Below are 25,254 nucleotides of genomic sequence, written 5' to 3' on the forward strand. Positions count from 1 at the left end.
CAGATGGCGTCAAGCATGTGTGGTGGCAACCAGGTGAGGAGTACAAAGACAAGTGTGTCTTGCCTACAGTCAAACATGGCAGTGGGAGTGTCATGGTCTGGGGCTGCATGAGTGCTGCCAGCACTGGGGAGCTTCAGTTTATTGAGGGAACCATGAATGCCAAAATGTACTGTGACATACTGAAGCAGGGAATGATTCCCCTACCTTCAGAGACTGGGCCACAGGGCCGTATTCCAGCATGATAACGACTCCAAGCACACCCCCAAGACCACCACTGTCTTGCTAAAGAAGCTGAGGGTAAAGGTGAAGGACTTGCCAAGCATGTCTCCAGACCAAAACCCTATTGGGCATCTATGGGGCATCCTCAAATGGAAGGTGGAGGAGTACAAGGTCTGATGTTATCATGGAGGAGTGGAAGAGGACTCCAGTGGCAACCTGTGAAGCTTTGGTGAACTCCATGCCCAAGAGGGTTAAGGCAGTGCTGGAAAAGAGTGGTGGCCACACAAAACATTGACACTTTGGGCCCAATTTGGACATTTTCAATTAGGGGTGTACTCACTTTTTTTGCCAGTGGTTTTGACATTAATGGTTGTGTGTTCAGTTATTTTGAGGGGACAGTAAATGTATACTGTTATACAAGCTGTACACTCAGTACTTTACATTGTAGCAAAGTGTCATTTCTTCAGTGTTGTCACATGAAAAGATATAATAAAATATTTACAAAAATGTAAGGGGTGTACACACTTTTGTGAGATACTGTACATACAGTATTTCTTCTCTGCAAACTTGATGGTACACCTTGTATACTGGCTAATATATGCATGCCTCCACCCTTCTCTCCTAAAAAGATCCAGTTTGGTCCAGTTTGCAGCCTTACAGCCTACTGTAATGGATATAGGAAGGAAAAAGGAGATGCTGGCAAATCAAATGGGAGGACTGCTGCAACTAAGACTCCCTGAACACCGGGAGAAAAATATGTGAATGTGATTAAAGTGCGCTGTCCCAATGTATCACAATATCATACTATAAGTGATACCAGTCTATATGCAACTATTAATGGGACTAATGTCCGTGCAATAAAACATATCACAAATAAAATATTCAAAAATACAAAAGTGAACAACCTCCTAATAGGCTGAAACATATAAAACAAATTAATATTGATTCACACCCATGCCAAGCAGGTATGAAGTAACAACAGTGACCAAGTGAACGCTCAGTCCCAAAAGTTATTATATGAACAAAAGTGTATCAGAATAAGAATAGAAAAATGTATTGCAAACATATTTATAAAACACAGTCCCAAGAAAAAAAAAACAGGTGCTGATGTTATAGTATATTCAGTAGCCTCCAAAGTCTCACATGCATCACCACCTGCACATTACCAGACGAGGGAAAGAAAGGAGGTGGACTGATCATGCATTGCCATTTAAAACTGAAGATTTATTGAATGCACTTAGAAACTATTGCATATTCAATAGCACAGAGTAACTAGATGGCACGGACGACTGCAGTACGGTCCATGTGTGATGATGTCAGGGCAGGTCAGAGTCTGACTGACACGTTTCCCCCTACGAGGCATCATCTCCAGTTTGTCCAGTTTGACGCCTTGTAAAGGGAAACTGCAGGCTGCCATGCCATCTTGATACTCTGTGCTATTGCATATGTAATAGTTTATAAGTGGATTCAATGCACCTCAGAATTGTTTATTGTTTTTTAATGTGATTTTGATAGGGTTTGCATCTTTCAGCACTGCACTTTTTTAGATCATGAATCTATAAATCATCCTGATCATTCACTATTCTGGGTGAAGCTACACATGCACTACCCTACGAGATGCACAATATGGAAGGTAAATACATTATTGTGGTGCTTATTCTTGGAGAATAATCAAATCCTTGAAACACTTACAGCTTTCTTAGAGTGACAATAACTCTGCCCCTATAACTGTAATGTAGGATATCCTCAATGCTTTCTTAAGGGAATAAAAACATTAAAACCATTTCCACCATAAAATTCACTACCAAAGCCAGGGAATTCGCTATTGTTCAGGGTGTTCAAAATGCGGAGCTGCGTATATGTTTAACCCCACCCCACCCTCCGCCACTCAATCCAGGTGATTGGAGGCACAAAACCACGCTACTCGATGTCACCACGCTACTCGAGAGAACGGGCTCCTTACTTTGCCGGCCGCCTTTTGTTTTTAATGTGAATGCTCTCATTTAACATGTAAGTGCAATATGATATTTTTTTTATTAAACATATGAGCGGTATTACACTATGGCCAGTTTTTCTTTCCTTTGAGTTTGTTGCTACACCATCCACATATGGTATGATCCTATGAAACATCAGAGTGGGTTTTCCTGTCATGGTGTTCTGGTCCTGTATGATTTAAAGTGTCTTCAGTGCAAGCTAAAGGCCGCGGCTGGGTTATAGCCGAACGCTACTCATGCTTTGCCATCTGGTAAGCGGATTCATATTCTGGTGGTCGGGCACTTCCTGTCTATGTGTGGAGTCACCGAGGTGTTAATGGATGATTAACCATTGTGGACTTAATTATACTCACTTTTGCGGATAATGTTTTTTTTATATAATTAATATTTTTTACTAATAATCAATTGTTTTATATTGACGCAGCTCCATATATGTCCTAAATATTATATTCAGCTCCAACTGCCATATTGAGAATCAACATTGATTTTTCTGAATCCTTCCCATTAAAAAGAGTGACACATCAGGGATGCCCGCTGTCGCCCCTATTATTTGCCTTGGCGATAGAGCCATTGGCAATCTTAATCGGAGTATCACCTACTATTCATAGGTTTTGTATGGCCCCCAGAAGACAGAATTTCTTTGTATGCTGACAATGTTTTATTGTATTGTGATATGTCCTCATGTTTGCAAGCTGCCATGTCCCTTATCCAAGGCTTTGGTAGCCACTCCAGGTTTAGTATCTACTGGGGCAAGTCGGTGTTGATGCCTTTGGATCCCATTAACCAGTATGTGCTGACTTGTGCCTCACAAATGAAAACAGTTTTTTCCTTTAATAACTTGAAAAACATAGTCATCCCAGACCCATAGCAGTATTTGACTTTGAGTCTCCACACATTATTACAATCCTAAACTGAAATGTTCTTGCTGGTGCAGACTGCCTTTGACTGTGATGGGGAAAGCTAATTTAGTAAAGATGATATGAGGATCACAACTTTTATATACAGATGCATCTCATAAAATTAGAATATCATCAAAAAGTAAATTTACGTTTACTTTAGGTAAAGTGATTCAATTCAAAAAGTGAAACTCATAGCCCTTGTACACAGAAAATGTCCGATCGGACCGTGTTGTCGGATAATCCGACCCTGTGTGGACTGTTTCCATCGGAATATCCAACCAACAGAGTTTGAGAGCTGGATATAAAATTCTCTGACAACATGATCTGATGCACGTCAGTTCCGATCGTGTATAGCCTAGTCCGACGGACAAAGTGCCATGCATGCTCAGAATAAATTCTGAGACCGAAGCGCTCAGTCAGGTAAAACTACCGTTCGTAATCGATATAGCACATTCGTCACGCTGCAATGTTAAAAATTCTTTAAAGGAGCACATTCTCTTTTTCTTTATAATGCTACAAGAATTAAGTTGTTTTGCTGCTCATATTCACACACACTTCTCCCAAACTTATTTATTTATTATTTTTCCTCATTTCATGAATACAATATTTAAATTTGTCACATCTCTCCAATAATTTTTTTTTTTTTTTTGTTAAAATTTTGTGGTTGGTTTTTTTAATCAAGATCTCCTTTTTTGACAGTTCGCTCATCTTCGTAATTTTTTTGGTGTGTTTTGTGTGTCAACTTACCACAACACCATTATTATCTTTTTCTTTTATAGTTTTCTTTTTTAATCTCTAGGAGGTTGTTTGGTGTTGGAGCCCCTTGTTATTAATTCGACTTATTGTATTTTTGAAATGTACCTGCCTACTCACAAATAAACTGTCCCTTTTGAAGTAAAACACATAGTCAAGTATTTCTTGAACCAAAAAAAACTTTATTTAGGTGTCATAAACAAATAAAGAGGGAGGCAGCGCTGGAGAAACTGGAGAAATTAGCGAAGCTTTTGGCCCCCAGGGCACATATCAACTATTTAAACGTAAAAATTGGTGGCCTGAGGAGTACATATCTGAGGGAGAACAGTCTGGTCCTGAAGTCCAAGAAACCCGGAACAGCAGCAGAAGACATCTATATCCCCAGGCTGTGGTCATACAAGAGTCTGCACCTTTTGTCAGACCAGACTGAACCCAGGTCATCACTCTTCCTTCAACGCTTCCTTCCAGGCTGTGGCTGTGGTGCTGGAGGCGGGGCAGAAGGAGGAGGAGGAGCATGGTCCAAATTACACAAGTGTGTTGTTTGTGTGATTTGGCCTTTCAACCCCTTATTGAGTGTTTGGATAATTAGCTCCTCACACATGAGGTGTTGCCCCTCCTCCATTTGCTGGAGTTTGCAGGCTGTCAAGGCGGCAAAGGCCTCTTGATATGTGGGGGTGGCTTTTAGGGCTGCTGAAGCCTCCCTAATTAGCTTGAGAGCCGACTCCTCCACATTCCCCCCTTTCTGGCCCTTTTGGGTGGAAGGCGGAGGGAAGGGACCTGTGATTGAGTCAGGCTGCTAGGCCTGCCCACCTCTTGGCTGCCACTTACCCCTGCCTCCTCCTGGCTGCCACATTCCACAGCCACCTCCTGGCTGCTGCATTCCACACCCTCCTCCTGGCTGAGGTCTTCCTGTGTATGAAAAAGGGACATAGTTTTAGTTTTTGGTTCATCAAACACACACAATTTTCAGCTCTTGACTGTTGCAAATTGTTAACAAATAGAAAAGACTATCATTCTGAGCCCAGCATTTTTCATTCTTGGCCCAAATATTTTGGCCACTACTGTCTATTGATATGGGAAACACTTTTTTAAAATCAGCAGTTAGTGAGCAAAAATCAAGTTAACATCATTCATTTTTACTCCAAAAATATATAGAACAATACTATACCTGGCTCAAGCTGGGCTCCTCCACTTCTTCCTGTCTGGAAGGCCCAGGTTGGGTGTCGGAAGACTCAGCAGGGGTGGAATGAAGCGTAGAAGGAAGCATGGAAGGAAGAGTAGAGAGGGATTCCCTGACCTCAGCCTGGTCTGACAGAAAATGCCTCCTCTCATAGTACCACAGCTTGGGAACATAAACTTAATCTGTTGCTGCTCCAGTTTGCATGGACTTCAGCACCTTCTTGCGCGCCCTCAGATAAAGTACTCCTCAGGCCACCAATTTTATTTTTTAAATAGGTGATGTCTGCCCTGAGGACCACAGTTTCTCCATCGCTGCCTGCCTCTTTAATTTGTTGCTGTAGTGGGGATGTGTAGCTTGCCACAGACAGGGCAGCTCCCTGTACTTGCCGATGAACAGGGGGAGAAAGCTTTGGTCGTTAAACCCATCCATATTATTTTATCTGCAAGACACAACACAAGACAAACCCTAATGTCAGGCTAAACTCTCTTAATCTTGTCCCAATATAGGCCTCAATCTAGAAGCAGTATAGGCTAGTGATGTACCAAGTTAAAATTGTACCTTTGTTTGAACATTAGGTGCTTCAGCTTCTCCCTCTGCTCACAGATCGTACGTACGACACGCGTGTTGCGTTTTATATACAGTGCGCATGTGTGAAACTCTGCCCACCCCTGACGTTCTTTCTAGTCTATTCCCAGCCCCTTCTCTTTCAGCACAGTGTGGAGAGCACATGGCGGAGACACAGCAGGGGCATGATAATTCTACTAACGAGGAGGAGGACGAGGAAAGCCAGGAGCCTGAAACGTCCCGATCCCGGAGGAGAAGATTTAAGGCCTCAAATATGTCCTTTGGAGAGATGTTGGAGATGGTGGACATATTGAAGGGGAACGACTATGATGAGAAGTATTGACCTTACCCAAACCCAAAAGTCAGAAAGGCCAAGATCATGACTAAAGTTGTGAAGAGTCTTCAGAAGAATTTTGGGGTATGACGATTCAAGGATCAACTAAGAAAATGCTGGCCAGACCTGAAACTGAGGGAGCACGAGCAGTACAGAAGGATCAAACGAGTTCTTCAAAAAAGTAAGTAGTTGTCGTGTGTTTATACTATTATTATTATTGCTTGCATAATGCTCCATGTACTTTGATTTAATGTTGTACAGTTTAAAATGACCACTTTCATGTTCATGGGTTCAATCGTTCGTAATAAATATTGTTCGTTAGCCCACTCCAAAGACAATGTTTTGCCAAGTTGCACTTGACTACATTTGTTCACACAACAGATAAGTATTCCAGCTTTACATTTGTTCCTATTTCTGCCCTCAAATATCTGTGTGCTAAGTATTCCTTTTTTACATTCTCATAGGGGAGAGAAGACTCGGGACGTCTGAGGACACCAGGGACCCCACACCTCCCAAAGAAGGGGAAATACCAACACCAGAAGCAGAGGAGGAAGGAGAGATTGTAGAGATTGGCGAAATTGGCACCACAACAGGTGAGTGTCTGAGACCACAGCTTCTGGTTAGCTAATTAATGTATGCCTGCATATTTATAATACACAGTGTTTTTTTTTTTTGTTTTTTTTTTTAGGTGATGTGAATGTTGTGGAAGAAGAATCGCATTTTACCAGTGAAAGTGCCCAGATCCTCATTGGGGAGATAATGGGGTGCAATCGTGATTTAGAGAATATCCAGAAAAACATCAATGATGTTCAGCAAAAAATGAAGAACATCATTGATGTTTTAGGGAGAGTCTGAAACACCCAAAGGTAGCTAGCATACATTTAAATTTTTCAAAAACACTTTTATATTTTTAGAAAAGCCAAATTTGGAAGATGCACACAGTGTGTCAACATGTACTATCTCCCATTATGGGGATCAATGTACGCATTTTTTTTTCTGTGCCAATGGGTGTTATTTACTAAAGGCAAATCCACTTTGCACCCAAGTGCACTTTCAGGTGCACTTTTGCAGTGCACTTGTAGTGCATAGTGGATTTGTCTTTAGTAAATAACACCCACAGTGATTTTTAAATTTCCACAATCACGGCATTTTCATGACCCCACATATTTCTGCCATGGTGCTGAAAATTAGCAATATTTTTGTCAGTAATGCAATACATGCATTAACAACAAAAACAAGGTGTGTGTGTAGCAGACCCACAACATAATAAGATTATCTGAAGAAGAGACTGTCATCTCTGAAATTGGGTTTGCACTGTTGTAGAAAAAGGCCCAAAAAACACCTAGGAGACACCTAAAACAAAGCCAAGCAGTAAATGAAAACAAAGATTATTGGAGTTTTTAAAAAAAAGTATTAAGAAAATGCCTCTCAAACATTGTCTGACATATTAATGGCCCCCCTACCCAAAAAGTACTCCACATATCTGGTTCTGACCTCGCGGGCGCTTTGGGGGGGGCAAGCCAAGACGACCAGCTTCAAGGGACATCAGGTTGGCATTTTCAGGTAAGTCTGCATCAGGCCCAACTGAGGCCACGTAGTTTGCTGAGTGTTCTTTCAAAAAATTGTGCACAATGCAGCACAAAAGCACAATATGATTGAGTTTATATTCCGCCATGTGGATTGGAGTCAAAAATAGGCGGAACCGGCTGACCATTATCCCGAAAGTGTTCTCCACTATTCTTCTGGCTCTGGCCAGCCGCAAATTAAAGATCCTCTGGTCCGGGGTGAGGGTCCTCATTGGGAAAGGCCGCATCAGATGGTTTGCCAGAGCAAACACCTCATCAGCGATGAAAACAAAGGGGAGTCCTTCCACATTCTCCTCTGGAGGTATCAAGCCCAGACTGCCACTCTGAAGACACCAGTAGAACTCCGTCCGTGCGAACACTCCACCATCCGACATCCGGCCATTTTTCCCCACGTCCACATACAGGAAGTCATATGTCGCTGACACCACTGCCAACATCACGATACTATTATACCCCTTGTAATTATAATAGTAGGACCCCGAGTTGGGGGGTGGGACGATGCGGACGTGTTTGCCATCAATTGCACCTCCACAATTGGGAAAGTCCCAACGGCTGGCAAAGTGGGAGGCCACAGTCTGCCATTACTGTGACGTTGAAGGAAACTGGAGTCAAACAAGAAAAAAAATTGTCCTTTTTGCACATCAACATTGCAAGCAGATTAGACACAAACATTTTTTTGGCCAAGATCAGTATAACATTTTTGGAAATGAGTATTTAAAGCCGAAAGTATAAGGCCCCCTTATCAGATTCCTCAATTGGGGGGGGGATGTTTTGGACAGGTAACCCTCTCCACTTCATTGAGAGCTGAATGCATAAATAATGTGTGTGTCATGGTCGTCTCCGGAATCCAGTGGCTTATGGAAGGCCTACCCACGGAATCCCCTCGTTGAGAGTTAACAGGTATCCATGGGCGCGCGTTGGCGCGAACGGACGCACGCGGGTGCGTGTAGGTACGAACGGGCGCACGCGGGTGCGCGATGTTGCGAACGAGCGCACGCGGGTGCGCGATTATACGAACGGGCGCACGCGGGTGCGCGGGGTCACGAACGGCTGCACGGTTTCACGCGGGCGCGCGCAGGCACGCCGTGCGACCGTTCTTGGCACCCAAAGGGCTACTTAAGGAATCTGTTACAGTGCCTCTGTGCTGTCCAGTCTACAGCGTGTCCGGTTACTCTGTCTCCTGCTTACCTGATTGTTCCTGATCCTTGTTACCCGGCCTGCTCCTGACGACGCCTGCTTGCTGCCAGCCTCTGACCTCCGGACTGTTTGACCACGCTTCTGTCTTCTCCTGTGTACCGTTGCTGCCCGCCTGTTACCGACCCGGCTTGTACCTTGACCTCGCTTCTTCTGCCAGCTGTTCCAGTCTGACCACCTGTGCCTGCTGCTGTCTGCTGCCTGCCTGCCAGCTGTTCCAGTCCGACCACCTGTGCCTGCTGCTGTCTGCTGCCTGCCTGCCAGCTGTTCCAGTCTGACCACCTGTGCCTGCTGCTGTCTGCTGCCTGCCTACCAGCTGTTCCAGTCTGACCACCTGTGCCCGTTGCTGTCTGCTGCCTGCCTACCATCTGTTCCAGGCTGACCACCTGTGCCTGCCATTGTCTGCTGTCAGCTCCAGGTCCGGGTTCTACTCTTCACCAGCTCGGCACTTGTGCCCTCTGAACTCTAGACTTCCTGTCCCCACTTCCAGGAAATCTCGAGCCAGAGTTTTACGAGAGGCCGCTCCCTGCATTCTGGGCTCCTCCACCAGGTACGTGACAGTGTGATACTTTGGCCAGCCCCTCCTTACTTACACTATTGGCAGCCCACCAGACAGGTAAGAAGTTTCATAATACAAAAAAAAGGAACAAATGGAAGCACATTTTGACATTCTACTATTACCTATCAAGATAGTAATAGGAGAAAAAAAACTTCAAACTGTAGCATTTGAAAGTATTGAGGCAGGCCCTTGCACTTCATACTTTGAATTCATCCATAAATCTGACCAGAAAAGGGGTAGGTATAGTGTGTATTGGGTTTGGCAAAGTCAGCAGATAGAGGATTGCTATCAGCTGACCTAGCAGTTGGGGGGAGGGGGGTTCCTAATGAGTTTGGCCCACCAAAAAAAAACCCTCTGGCACACACATAACATTTGTACACATTTTAGGGGGTGTTTAGGGGAAAGCAATACTATGGAGCTGACAAAATACATTGCTAAGTGACTAGGCTATAGGTTTATGGGCCCAGAAGAGCATGTTAGGGAAGTTAGTGAAGGCAAATATGCATGAAGGACAAAAAAGGAACTTGAAAAGCTTCCAGCATGCATGAGGACAAAGGGGCACAGCATATCAATTACAGCATATTGCAATCATGGTAATTAGGGAATGAGGAAAGAAATCCAATACATTAGCAAACATTAAATACATAGAATGTAATTTTAAAGGAGAAAACTTACCTTAATATAGTCCTTCTGCAGGACCTGTATGATGGCAGAACAGGTCTCTGGAATAATGATCCCCAGAGCCTGGGGGGAGATGCCGGTCGAGAACTTCAGGTCCTGAAGACTTCTCCCTGTCGCCAAGTACCGCAACATGTCAATGAGCCTCTGCTCCGGAGTGATGGCTTGCTGCATGCAGGTATCCTGCCTGCTGATATAAGGGGACAGCAAAGCCAGCAGGAGACGGTGAAAAATGGGGTCTGTCATCCGGAGATAATTCCTGAAATCATCAGGATTATTCTCACGGAGCAAAGGCATGTGCGAGAACTGGTCATGCTGGAGCAACCAATTCTTGGTCCACGAACTCCTCCTCGCCCTGTTGATGGACTGGGCTTGTGTCAAAGCTAAAAGCCCAACACCAAGCCCCTGTACAGCACGAACTCTATGACAAGTACGTACACGTTTTGGCTTCAAAACGGTCGGCTGGTCAGAATGGACTAACAGAAAGCACCCATAAACAGCAAGGCCTGAAAGAACGAACTGAAAACCAGAAATGAGCATACTATATGAAGATATAGTCCGCAATGACCAACAAATGCGAACTGACTACACGCACTGATAATCAGATACGCACCGACAAGCACAAACTGAAGAGTAGTAGCGATCTGAAGCACAAATCTGAAAAGCGCGATTCGTCAACCAAACTTCTACTAACACTTGATAAACCCAAGATCAGCAGAAAGAGCCCAAAGGGTGCCGCAGGTGATGCTAAACTTCCCTTTTCTAGTCCCGTCGTACGCGGTTTACATCACTGCGTTCTTTTCGACTGGAAATTCTGACAACTTTGTCCGACCGTGTGTATGCAACACCACTTCCGGACTAAATCCGTCTGAATTTATCCGACGGATTTTGTGGTCGGAATGTTCAACCGTGTGTACAAGGGCATATAGTTTATATAGATGCGTAACCCATATAGTAATATATTTCAAGCATTTCTTTCTTTTAAAGCGGAGCTCCATCCTATTTTCAATGTTTTGCTCAACCAAATGCCATGAATGTGTTTTTAACTAAATGGATATATATTTTTTTTCATCTGTACCTTTTTTTGTAATGTCCTTCTTTGCTTCCCGTCTCTTATCTGCGGATATGAACGGGTCAACTGCGGCTATTTTGTCATTTCCTTTTCACCTGCAATGACTCCTGGGAGCTCCTGTCATTATTCCCAGGAGACATTGCCGATGCCTGCCGCGAGATCTCGCGGGATTTCAATAGAGCCGTGCCACCGTTGTGAGCTGTTGACGGTGTCCTGTCGAATACTATCCCGTCGGATAGTGCCATGTCGTGTACTGCGCATGCACAGTACGGATGACAAGCAGTTTGCAAAAATATCCGAAGATGAGCGGCGCTCCGATTACTACGCATGCACGAGATCAGGGAAACGGGCGGACCATTAGATGCACAGTGTCCCGGAAGAGGATGCCTGTGGGCTTCACATGCCCACAGGCAAAATGACAACCGTCAGCGTAAACTTTTATAACTTTGTTTTTGTGGCGAAAACTGACTGCAGAATTATTTTTTAAATGATCAAGTGAGTTATATCTTTACATATATTAATCATTGTCATGATGCAAAAAAAAAAAAAACCTTGGAGACAGTGGAACCCCGCTTTAATTTTATAGCTTTTAATTTTATAGCTTACAGCTAGTGAAACCCCAAAATTCTGTATCTTAGAAAATTAGAATATTACATAATATGGTGACATGATCATTAAACGTGGTATTGGTAGTTTTGGCAGTGTGGGCAGGTGGCAAGTCCTGCTGTAAAATAAATTCAGCATCTCCATAAAGCTGATCAGCAGAGGGAAGCATGGAGTGCTCTAGAATTTCATGGTAGAGGGCTGTGCTGACTTTGGACTTGATAAAACAGAGTGGACCAACACCAGCAGATGACATGGCTCTTCAAATCATCACTGACTGTGAAAACCTCACACTGGACCTCATGCAAATTGGATTCTGTGCCTCTCCACTCCTCCCTAAGTGTCATGAAAATCGCATGAAGAGACTGACCTCCAGGTCTTCTGGTTTACGATCGCAGGCTTCGTCGCGGGTGCGCAAGATCATACGTACGCGCATGTGTTCGTACGCTAGTGCGCGTGCACGTGCGCGGTCGCGTGCGTGCATCTGTGTTGGCGCCAAACGGCCTATTTAAACGAGCCTCTTGCTAATGGTCTCTGCTGTCTGCTCTACAGCGTTATACCTGTGATACCTGATCCGTAGCATTCGTTCCTGTTTGACCTGGCCTGCCTGTGACCCATCTGCTATCTGCCTGCACCCGACCCCGGCTTGTTGTGACGATTCTTCTGCCTGTTCCCTTGTACTTCACTTCCAGTCTGATATCCGACCCGACTTGCTTTGACCATCCGTCTGCTAAAGGTGAACCTGCTTACATTGAACTGTGTCATCTGTTGCAAGTAACCTGCTTGTATTGAACTGTTCACCTGCTGCAAGTACCTGCTTATATTGAACTGTGTCATCTGCTGCAAGTAACCTGCTTGTATTGAACTGTTCACCTGCTGCAAGTACCTGTTTATATTGCACTGTTCGTCTGCTACAAGTTACTTGTCTTATTGAACTGTTCACCTGCTGCAAGTACCTGCTTATATTGAACTGTGTCATCTGCTGCAAGTAGCTTGCTCATATTGAACTGTTCATCTGCTGCAAGTACCTGTGTATATTGCACTGTTCATCTGCTACAAGTTGCCTACTTCCCTGCACTGTTCATCTGCTACAAGTTGCCTACTTCCCTGCACTGCTTTTCATCTGCTGCAAGTTACCTGTTCCATTGAACCGTGTTATCTGCTATAAATTACCTGCTGATCCATTCGCTGTGATTACCTGCTCCACTGAACTTCACCTATCCATCCTTCTCATCTGTTGATCCTGCCAGGCACCTGTACCCCTCCTTACTCCTGTGTTCCCTGTTACAATGCCAGGAAACCGGTAGTGGGAGTTGTAAGGGAGGCCTCTTTCCGCAATCCGGGCTCGCTACTAGAAGGTACGTGACACTAAGACTCTGGGACCTGGATTTCCAAATGAAATGCAAAATTTTCCACAGTCTGTGATGATTTGCGGAGCAATGTCATCTACTGGTGTTAGCCCACTGTGTTTTAACACGTCCAAAATCAGCGCAGCCCTCTACCAGAAAATTCTAGATCACTTCACGCTTCCCTCTGCTGACCAGCTTTATGGAGATGCTGATTTCATTTTCCACCAAGGCTTGCCACCTGCCCACACTGCCAAAAGTACCAATACCTGGGTTTAATGATCACGTCATCATATTATGTAATATTCAAATTTTATAAGATGTCAATGCCTGGTTTAATGATCATGGTATCACTGTGCTTGATTGGCCAGCAAACTTGCCTGACCTAAACCCCAGAGAAAATCTGTGGGGTATTGTCAAGAGATAGATGAGAGACACCAGGCCCAACAATGCAGATGAGCTGAAGGTTGCTATCAATGAAACCTGGGCTTACATAACACCTCAGCAGTGCCACAGGCTGATTGCCTCCATACCACGCCACATTCATGCAGTAATTCATGCAAAAGGAGCCCTGACCAAGTACCGAGTGCATACTATACTGTATAAGGACATACTGTTCTGCAAGCCAACATTTCTGTAAATCCTTTTTTTATTGGTCTTCTGTAATTTTATAATTTTCTGAGATATTGAATTTTGGATTGTCGCTAGCTGTAAGTAGGGATGGGCCAAACACCCCTCCCCCCCCCCAGTTCAGTTCGCACCAGAACATGCAAAAAGTTTTTAAAATTACAGTGATTTTAATCATTTCTAAAGTGAAACAATAAAAATGAAATATTCCTTTAAATATTGTGCCTGACATTCCGCTCGCTCCGACGGGTTTCCCCTCTGACGGTTGCAGTCCTGACCAAATGGTATGACGTATCTAGTAGAACGGGCCTGTCCACGGATCCCAGCCCTCTCTCCCCCCTGTTTGATAACCCACTCCTTCCCACTCTCCTATCGGCCACCCATGTAGGGGCTTACCACAGGGAGGACTGGCCCACGGCTAATCAATTTGTTCACCCTTCCACAGGTCACCTACGGGTCCCGGCGGCACTGTCATCCTTGTCCAGCTTAGACTGGCTCTCCGAGCGATCCCTTAGCCAATTTTGTAACTTGCTCCATCTATCCGGTAATGTCCATAGACCGCTCACCCTGTTTGAGGAATTTTGCACCCTCCCCCACACTCCGAAACATACGCTATCTCTTCTCTATAAAGAGATCCAATCTCTCACTTACACCTCTCTTCCTACATACACTGATAAGTGGTCCGCTGACGTTGACATGGCAATCACCCCGTCGCAATGGCATACATCCTTTATCCTTACCCATCAATCCTCCAGATCCGGATTCACTCAGGAAAAGAATTATAAATTACTGTCACGGTGGTATAGAGTTCCAGTCTCGGTACACAGGATGTTCCCCGGCTCAACGGATGTGTGCTGGCGATGTCATGGAGCGACAGGTACATTTCTTCATATGTGGTGGGACTGTATTAAGGTTCGCCCGTTCTGGGATAAGGTTTTTGAGACATATAATGCTATGTATCAGTCTGCCATGCCCCCCTCGCCCTTGGTTGCTCTATTGTCCATCATACCGGGCTCCACCAAAACGCACAAAAATTGCCTCCTTAGATTCCTCCTCTCTGCTGCCCGCCATAACATCACCCTTTATTGGAAAAAGGATCGGGCCCCATCGGTGGTTGGCTGGGTTGACATTCTTAATGATATGATGGTCATGGAGGAGCTACAGGCGAGGGTTGACGACAGGTGTGACAAGTTCACCGCCCTATGGTCTATTTGGCGCCATCATTCGGCCTCACTGGGCTTCCTGGATGGTCTCCGCTAGGACAGCGTTCCGTTCTGAATTTTTAATATTTACCTGGGACACCATCCAGGGGGTTGCACGGTTCGAATAGCTGATCTCCTGTTTATTTATATGCGCCCACTACTTACTAACTAGCTCCTTCTCACCTTCCCTCCCCTCCCCTGTGGCGATTTATGTTATAACTCAGGTCCTTGCACCGGGGCTGCCCCGGAGGCTGTACATTCTACCCGAGCGCTCTTTGTTTTGGGGTTCCTGTCTCCCTTGCTTTTCCCCTGTTCCCTTCCCCCCCCTTGCACCCCCCCCCCCTACCCTCCCTATCAACTTATTCCCTCATTTGTTTATGTTTAGAAACGGATATTATCCAGTTCTGTTATACGCAAAGTTCTTTCTATATATGTACATGTACCTAGGCACTTGTGTATTTTTGGAACTGTATTACCACTTTGTATTCCTGACTTGCACTGAGCTTATAATAAAAAATATGTTCAACCTTAAATATTGTGCCTGGGGGTCCCCTTATGCCGCGTACACACGAGCGGATTGTATAGCGTACTTAGTCCGTCATACAATCCGACGGACAATCCGTCGTAGTTTCCACTGAACCGACTTGACCACACACGGATACACAAACAGTCCGTCGAAAGCTTGCGCGATGACGTGTACAGCACGTACGACGGGACTAGAAATAGGAAGTCCAAGACACAGCAAAGCACCCTTCCGCCGTGTAAATCCTTTCTGGGCATGCGCCATTCTTAGTCCGTCGAACTAGCATGTAGTGGCGCATTTGTGTGATGTGTACAGTGGCGCAGCAAAATTACATTTCTAAAGGAATGTAATTTAAACTTGCTTGTGGCTGTAATTAGGGATGAGCCGAACACCCCCCAGTTCGGTTCGCACCAGAACTGACCCCAAATTCATACGAACGTTAGAACCCCATTGAAGTCTATGGGACTCGAACGTTTGAAATTAAAAGTGCTAATTTTAACGGCTAATATGCAAGATACTGTCCTAAAAAGGGTTTGGGGACCTGGCTCCTGCCCCAGGGGACATGGGTCAATGCCTAAAATGTTTTTTAAAATGGCCGTTTTGGCGGGAGCACTGATTTTAATGACGATTAAAGTGAAAAAAAAAAGTGAAATATTCCTTTAAATATGGTGCCTGGGGGGTGTCTGTAGTATGCCTGTGAAGTGCCATTTGTTTCCCGTGTTTAGAACAGTCCCTGCACAAAATGACATTAAACGGAAATAACATCATTTAAAACTGCTTGCGGTTTTAATGTTATATCTGGTTCCTGCAATATGGTTGAAAATGATTGAGAAAAATGGCATGGGTAGCCCTCCCTGCCCATTACCAGCCCCTTTGGGTCTTGTACGCATATTAAGGGGAACCCCATACCCATATTAAAAAAAGGAAATGCGTGTGGCCCCCAGGCCCTATATACTCAGAACAGCAGTATACAGGCGGTGCAAAGAAGACAGGGACTGTGTAGGTTTGTTGTGTTAAGTTGAATCTGTTTGTAATTTTCAACTGGTACATTTTTAAAGTGTAGCTCCAGTCAAAAAAACTATTTTTAAGCTTTTTGGGAAACATAGGGAAGGGTTATCACCCCTGTATAATTTGTTTTGTCGTCCATCTTTTTTCATCTCACTTGCTGTTGTCTCCTTCCGTTTGCAAGTAGGAGATGTTTGAAAGTAGGGGCCTGCCCTATATGCTCTGCAGAAATGGCGGAACAAGGTGTTGGTTTTGCCACAACATTGTAAGCCCTCGAAGTGACTCTTGGTGGGCGCTGGAGCGCCCTGCTGTGAACTATTATATCAAGAATTGTAATTACATGCCATTGTTGAACAGTGGTAGAAAAATTGACCTTTGGTGGTTGTGGTGCTGGTGCCACAACACTATAAGTCCTCACAGTTACTCTGGGTGGGCACAGGAACGGGCCCTCCTGTGAAATATTATATCAAGAATTGTAATTACATGTCCCTGTTAAACAGGGGCAGAAAAATTGGGCCTTAGGCACTGATGATGGTGCCACGACACTGCAACCTCTCCCATATACTCTAGTTTTATTGCAGGAATTAGCCCTGCTGCAAAGCATTGCATCAAAAATTGTACTTAAACGCCCCTGTTAAACAGGGGCAGAGAAATTGGGCCTTAGGCACTGGTGCTGGTGCCACCACACTGCAACCTCTCCCATATACTCTATTTTTATTGCAGGAATTAGCCCTGCTGCAAAGCATTGCATCAAAAATTGTAATTAAACGCCCCTGTTAAACAGGGGCAGAAAAATTGGGCTGATGGCATCACCCAGAACCAGAAATGTTCTTCCAACATATCAGCGGAAGAGGAAGAGGATAGACAATCAACATAACAGGACAGTCACTCAGCATCAGCATAGGCAGTCTTGAAGGGATGTGATATTTCAAAAAAAATTATTCGGTTACATCAGCTTCAGGTGCTTGGTAGCTGTGGGTGATCCAAGACTGATTCATCTTGATGAAGGTCAGTCGATCAACTGATTCGGTGGACAGGCGCACCCTGTGATCGGTAACAAAGCCACCAGCAGCACTGAAGGTGCGTTCCGAAAGAACGCTCGATGCAGGACAGGCCAGTAGCTCAATTGCATGCTGTGCAAGCTCTGGCCAGTGATCCATCCTCAAGACCCAGTAAGCCAGAGGATTTTCGGTGGGAAAGGTGTCCAAGTCTGACCTTGCCCCTAGGTATTCCTGCACCATGTAAATCAGACGCTGGCGATGGTTGCTGGAACCGATCATACCTTGGGGCTGCGGACTAAAAAATTGTCTGAAAGCATCAGTCAGACGGCCACCTTCTCCACCGCTCCTTCTGACCGATGCCTCAGCAACACGTTGTCCAGGACCAGGAGTTTGTAACCTCCCAGTCTCTGGGAACGCGTTGTACAGACCTTTCTGCAAGGCCTCCCGGAGATGTCTCATCCTCTGCTCCCTCTGCGATGGCAAGATAAGTTCGGCAACCTTACCCTTGTACCGTGGATCAAGGAGAGTGGCCAGCCAGTAATGGTCCCTCTCCTTGATCCGAAGAATACGAGGATCCTTCCGCAGGCTTTGCAGGATCAGGGAGGCCATGCAGCGTAGGTTAGCTGAGGCATTCGGTCTGGAGTCCTCTGGGTCACTAAGGACAACATGATCCGCAGCTACCTCCTCCCAGCCACGTACAAGTCCACGTGTTTCTTGGGACTGTAAATCATCCCTACAAGACTGCTGCTGCTGATGCTGAGTGCCAGCCTCCACCTCCATGCTGACACAATCATCCTCCTCCTCCTCTTCATCCTCCTCATCCTCTTCCTGTGTGATGGGTGGCACAGCAGGAACACTGTCTGGATAAAGGGGGCCTTGAGAGGCAAGGAAGTCCTCCTCTTCCTGCCTCTGTTCTGCCTCAAGTGCCCTGTCCATTATTCCACGCAGCGTATGCTCCAAGAGGTGGACAAGAGGTACAGTGTCACTGATACATGCACTGTCACTGCTCACCATCCTTGTGGCCTCCTCAAATGGTGACAGGACAGTGCACGCATCCCTGATCATGCCCCACTGGCGTGGTGAGAAAAAAACCGAGCTCCCCTGACCCTGTCCTGGTGCCGTAGTCGCACAGGTACTCATTGATGGCCCTCTGCTGCGTGTGCAGCCGCTGCAGCATGGCCAACGTTGAGTTCCACCTGGTGGGCATGTCACATATAAGGCGGTTCTTGGGCAGGTTCAACTCCTTTTGGAGCTCAGCCAGCCGAGCACAGGCATTAAATGATCGTCGGAAATGCACACAGACTTTCCTGGCCTGCTTCAGGACATCCTATAAGCCCGGGTACCTGCCCAAGAACCGCTGCACCACCAGGTTAAGGACGTGAGCTACACAGGGCACATGGGTCAGTTGTCCCTGTCAGAGGGCGGAGAGGAGGTTGGTGCCATTGTCGCAAACCACCAGTCCTGGCTTAAGCTGGCGTGGTGTCAACCACCTCTCGGCCTGCCCCTGCAGAGCTGACAAAACATCCGCCCCAGTGTGGCTCCTGTCCCCCAAACAAACCAGCGCAAGCACGGCATGGCATCGTTTTGCCTGCGTACTTGGGTAGCCCCTGGAACGCCTACGGAGCACCGCTGGTTCTGAGGACAGAGCACTGGAAGAGGCCATGGAGGAAGAAGAAGAGGAGGGGGTGGAGGAGAGAGGTGTGTCACAACCAATAGTAGCATTTTGGAGGCGTGGTGGCGGAACAACCTCCAACACTACTGCACCTTGTCCTGCATCCTTCCCAGCTGCCAGAAGAGTGACCCAATGGGCCGTGAAAGACAGGTAACGTCCCTGTCCATGCCTGCTGGACCATGAGTCAGTGGTAATATGCACCTTACCGCTGTCTGCCCTGTCCAGCGAGGCAAGGACATTGCCTTCCACATGCCGGTAGAGAGCCGGAATCGCCTTCCGTGAGAAAAAGTGGCGTTTGGGGACCTGCCACTGAGGAACCGCACATTGTACAAACTCACGGAAGGGGGCCGAGTCTACCAACTGAAAATGCAGCAGTTGAAGTGCTAGCAATTTAGCCAAGCTAGCATTCAACCGCTGGGCATGTGGATGGCTGGGAGTGAACTTCTTTCGCCGGTCCAGCAGCTGGGGCAGGGACATTTGCCTGCTATAATCGGACGTGGGTGTACTGCTAGCAGAGTGCCCGGAAGCACTTGGCTGTGACACACCTAATTCGACACCTTCATTCCTCTCAGAGCAGGTTTCAGAGAGGACTGAAGGTCTAGTGGGGTTGGAGATGCGAGCTGATGAGGAGCAAGGAGAGGTCCGCTTTGTTCTTTGGTGTGGGTCTTTGAGGTACGCTTGCCAACCAGCTGCATGGCAGGTCAACATATGTCTGGTCAAGCATGTGGTGCCCAAGCGGCTGATGTTTTGGCCACGCGAGATACGCTTGAGACATATGTTGCAAATAGCAGCGGTGCGATCTGATGCACTCGTCTCAAAAAAGGCCCACACCAAAGAACTTTTAGAATAACGCGCAGAGGCAGCGCCCTGCACAGGCGGAGCTCTGCGGTGTGATTCAGTCAGTGTGCTGCCCCTAAGCTGGCCCTTGGAGGGCATCCTGCCTCGTTGGACATGTGCCTCCTCCCCCTCCTCCTCTCTCCTACCAGGCACCCACGTGGAGTCAGTGCCCTCATCATCCCCTCCCTCTTCATCGCTGTAGCAAACCTGGCAATATGCTGCAGCTTGTGGAACATGACTGCCAGATTGTTGTCCTTCTTGAGCATCCCCTCTCTCTGCATTCACGCTACTGCCTTCCTCTAGCTGAGTGTCATCATCATAGCCTACAAAACACTGGGCATCCTCCTGGAGCATGTACCCAACACTGTGCTCAAAGAGTTCAGGAGACTGCTCAGGAGGACGTGGTGGGTCTAGGGAAGGAGTCACTGATGATGACATTGAGACGAGGGAAGACGATGCGTTGGCAGCTGCTTTGCTAGTACCCTGAGACTGGGTGAGAGAGGATGAGGAGGATGAAGAGGGCTTGGTCATCCACTCTACCAAGTAGTTGGCATGTTGCGGTTCAACATGTCCAGCTGCCGAAAAGAAGGACAAGCGTGTCCCATGGCCACGTGCTGATGACAATGCACCGCGTCCACGACCAGCACTGTTGTCTCTAGACACAGAGCCTGCTTGCCCTCTTTTATCGGCTCGCGCCTGTCTGCCTCTCCTTGCTGGCCTTCCAGACATGGTAATGGCCTGAAGGGAGTTGGGTAAAACAGCAGTTGGGTAGTGTATATTGTGCTGGAGGCACACACCACCCACTAACTCCTGCAGATGCCTTTATTATAGAACACCAGAGATAAAGGGGTATACTGTAATGGAGTCACACAACACCCACTAAGCGCTGCAGATGGCTCTATTAGAGAACAGCAATAAAGGGTAGATACAGGTGTATATTGTGCTGGAGGCACAAAACACCCACTAACTCCTGCAGATGCCTTTATTATAGAACACCAGAAATAAAGGGGTATATATAGATGTATACTGTGCTGTGCTGGAGGCACACACAACTTCCAATAACTTCTGCAGATGGCAGATGGCTCAAATAGAGAAGAGCTATGTAGGTTGATATAGTGGTGTGTACTGGGTACAGACAGCACACACAAGCTCCTAACACTACTGACTGCAAGCTCTATTATAAAAGATAGATCACTAGCTATATAGGTGAGGTGAATATAGCGGTGTATACTGCGGTCAGGGCACGCAGACAACAACCACTACAGAAGAGCAAGATCAAAAATCGGCCGATCAGTGTATACTGTGTTGAAGGTACACAGAACACCCACTAACTGCTTCAGACGCCAACACACTACACAAGGCCGCCGCGCTGGCGGCCTTATATAGTGTGGGGCGTGTACTACACAGCCTGAGCTATGATTGGCCACAGGCATCCTGCCTGTGGCCAATAATGGCTCTCCACGCTGCTGGCGCTGTGATTGGCCAAGCATGCGGGGTCACAGTGCATGTTTGGCCAATCATGAGCCAGCAATGCACTGCGATGACGCAGTGCATTGTGGGCCGTGAGCGCCACACGAATTTGGCGCGAACGGCCCATAACGTTCGTAATTCGCCGAACGGGCGAACAGCCGATGTTCGAGTCGAACGTGTGTTCGACTCGAACACGAAGCTCATCCCTAGCTGTAATGTATTGTTGGCTTCCGGCAATATATATACTGTTGTGCTCATAAGTTTGCATACTCTGGCAGCATTTATGATTTCTTGGCTATTTTTCAGAGAATGTGAATTATAATACAAAAACTTTTCTTTCACTCATGGTTAGTGTTTGGCCGAAGCCATTTATTATCACTCGACTAGTTTATTCTTTTTAAATCATAATGGCAACAGAAACTACCCAAATGACCCTGATCAAAAGTTTACATATCCTGGCGATTTTGGCCTGATAACATGCACATAAATTGACACAAAGGGGTTTGAATGGCTATTAAAGGTAACCATCCTCAACTGTGATATTTTTGCTTGTGATTAGTGTGTATGTATAAAAGGTCAATGAGTTTCTGGACTCCTGACAGACCCCTTGCATCTTTCATCCAGTGCTGCACTGATGTTTCTGGATTCTGAGTCATGGGAAAAGCAAAAGAACTGTCAAAGGATCTGCGGGAAAGGGTAGTTGAACTGTATAAAACAGAAAAGGAATTTAAAAAGATATCCAAGGAATTGAGAATGCCAATCAGCAGTGTTCCAACTCTAATCAAGAAGTGGAAAATGAGGGGTTCTGTTGAAACCAATCCAGTGATGCGCTATAATCAAACTACCACTGTATGTTGAAAGTGCAAAAAGCTATTTAAATAAAGTGCCACAAAAAATGCCTGCCGAGAAAAAGGAATCATAAACGAATTCCACTCGGACCTGGCAAACCACACAATAGTTTAAATAAATGTGTCTAAATTTTATATTTTATAATTCCACCATTAACAAATAACCATACCTACAAACACAATTCATAAACAAAGTGCACATGTGCTGAAGGTCGTTCAATAAATACTAAAAAATCTTGTTTATAAACAAATGACCACTGGAAAAAAAAAGGAAAGGTTTGTTTAAAATTAGTTCCTAAATAATATAATTAAATTGTAAGGATAGACTCTAACACAAATTAATCATAATTAAAGGTGCACATCACGCGATATTTAGAAAAGCAATATATATAAATAAATTACTTCAAAAAATAAAAACTGCAAATCAATCAGCTAGTGCAATATAATATGAGCAGCAATATTCGGGCAAAAATATGAGAAAAGAGTTGGTAGTCCTAGATCCAATCAAAGGAAAGGAACCTATTACTCCTGGATCAGTTAGGCCGCGTACACACGGGCGGACTGTATGGCCTACTTAGTCCGTCGAAACACATTTCATCGGACAGTCCGCTCGTGTGTGGGCTTCAGCGGACTTTTTCAGCGTGCAGTCTGGCGTACTAAGTATTTCGGATTTTTCAAAATACTGTCCGTCATACTTTGGTTTCAGCGGACAATCCGCTCGTCAGTAGGCTAGTTCGACGGACTAAGAATGGCGCATGCTCAGAAAGGATTTACACGGCGAAAGGTTGCATTGCTGTGTATTGGACTTCCTATTTCTAGTCCCGTCGTACGTGCTGTACACGTCATAGCGCAAGCTTTCGACGGACTGTTTGTGCATCCATGTGTGGTCAAGTCCGTTCATTCGAAAGTAGGACGGACTGTCCGTCGGATTGTATGACGGACTAAGTAGGCCATACAGTCCGCCCGTGTGTACGCAGCTTTAGAATAAAATGATTAGATCATTTTGAATGAAATTAATTAATATTACAATGCAACACACCTCCTGAGCATATTGAAATGTCAGTATCATATAATAAAAAAAAAGTTTAATGCTAAAGTACAAACAACTCCTGAGTGTGTTAGAAAATCAGTGTCATGTGCCAAAATGATTATATAGTCTTCAGTGTTCACTGTTATAGATACTGCACTCAGGGATGGGCGGATGCACGATGCTGTGAGGTATAGAGGCTTATGAAGCACAATAGTATCACTCACATGTGTTGCGAGATCAAAAGCGCTTCAGCTGGGAGGCTCGTATGTCTATCACAGGCTCCGCCTACACGTTACATCACTGTCATGTGACTTTTTCAAGGTGCTAAAGGTAACTAAAATTTCAGCCAAAACTGCCAGGACAATTGTTTGGGATGCAAAGAAAAACCCACAAATAACTTCAGGTGAAATACAGGACTCTCTGAAAATATGTGGTGTGTCTGGTTCATGATGCATACTAAGGAGGACCTTGAAGAAAGATGGGCTACATGGTCGAGTCACCAGGAGAAAGCCATTTGTATACAAATGCTACAAAGTATCCTGCTTACAATACGCTAAACAGCACAAAGACAAGCCCCAAACCTTCTGGCATAAAGTTATTTGGAGTGATGAAACCAAAATTTAGCTTTTTGACCATAATCATAAACGCTACATTTGGAGAGGAGTCAACAAGGCCTATGATCAAAGGTACACTATTCCTACTGTGAAACACGGGAGTGGATCACTGATGTTTTGGGGATGTGTCAATCCTAGGCAAGTCCTAGGTGCAAGGCTGGGTTGCTTGCAGCTAAGTGCAGCGTACCCCTAGGAGTGAGACGGGGAGTATGGTGCCCAAAGGTGCACGGGTTGCCAGGTGCTGCTGCTGTTTAGCAGAAGGCAGCTGGGGTGCGCTGGATAAGCTGGTTGGGCAACCGTGCAAGGAGAGGTCCCAGGTATGGAGCAGTAGAGCAAACTAGGAACAGAGTCGATAGCCAGGCCAGGGGTCAAACACAGCAGGATCAGGATCAGATGAATGCAGTATGTTATCAAAAAATACTTGCCCCCAAATACTTGCCCCCATCTGTCATGCTTGATGTAAGGGGGGCTCCAACGGGGGGACACCTGATGTAAGGGGGCTCCAATGGCAGATGCCTGATTAAGGGGGGCTTAAATGGGGGGGGGACCTGATGTAAGGGGGCTCCAATGGGAGGACATCTGATGTAAGCAGGGACTCCTCTGGGGATGTCTGATAGTTACATAGTAGGTGAGGTTGAAAAAAGACACAAGTGCATCAAGTCCAACCCATGTGTGTGATTATATGTCAGTATTACATTGTATATCCCTGTTTGTTTATAGTAATTTCTAAGCAGTTGTGATTAGAGGCTTTTTTTTGGAACCCCAAAAGAATGCATGCCAGATGTTGCGGATTTTCATTTGCCACATCACCTGCCACCAGATGCGGATTGTTACTTGCCACATCACCTGCCACACCTTGCGGATTGTCACTTGCCACGTCACCTGCCACACATTGCATATTGTCACTTGCTACGTCACCTGCCACCAGATGCGGATTGTCACTTGCCACGTCACCTGCAACACATTGTGGATTGTTACTTGCCACATCACCTGCCACACCTTGCCGATTGTCACTTGCCATGTCACCTGCCACACCTCTGCAGATTGTCACTTGCCATGTCACCTGCCACACCTTGCAGATTGTCACTTGCCACGTCACCTGCCACACATTGCGGATTGTCACTTGCCACATCACCTGCCACCAGATGCGGATTGTCACTTGCCACGTCACCTGCAACACATTGCGGATTGTTACTTGCCACGTCACCTGTCACACCTTGCAGATTGTCATGTGCCTGCACATGTGTTTTGTTTGCCTTTTGCTTCTTTGTCTCAGAGCCAGGCAGCAGAGCTGTAATGTAATCTCTCTGCTGCCCACGCTGCCTGCACAGTGCACAGTGAGGGTGTGCACAGTGAGGGTGGAAGTTACTGCAGGGATGTGGGGGCGGTGAGAGATGTCATCTCTCTGCTCCCCTGCCCACCGGCTCGTTGATTGGCCAGCTGC

General features: G+C 46.0%; 1 long non-coding RNA gene across 1 annotated transcript in view; it reads left to right on the forward strand.

Annotated features, from left to right (window-relative positions):
* The first annotated feature begins 2,142 nt into the window (after positions 1-2,142).
* LOC143927025 (uncharacterized) overlaps positions 2,143-25,254 on the forward strand; it is a 105,148-nt gene continuing 82,036 nt past the window's right edge. Inside the window, exon 1 of the long non-coding RNA XR_013262213.1 lies at positions 2,143-2,229. This is a non-coding gene — a long non-coding RNA (uncharacterized LOC143927025). The remainder of the gene's footprint in view (positions 2,230-25,254) is intronic.

This window comes from Lithobates pipiens, unplaced genomic scaffold, assembly GCF_037356315.1.
Source record: "Lithobates pipiens isolate NorthernLeopardFrog02 unplaced genomic scaffold, aLitPip1_a1.2 Scaffold_23, whole genome shotgun sequence".
Taxonomy (NCBI): domain Eukaryota; kingdom Metazoa; phylum Chordata; class Amphibia; order Anura; family Ranidae; genus Lithobates; species Lithobates pipiens.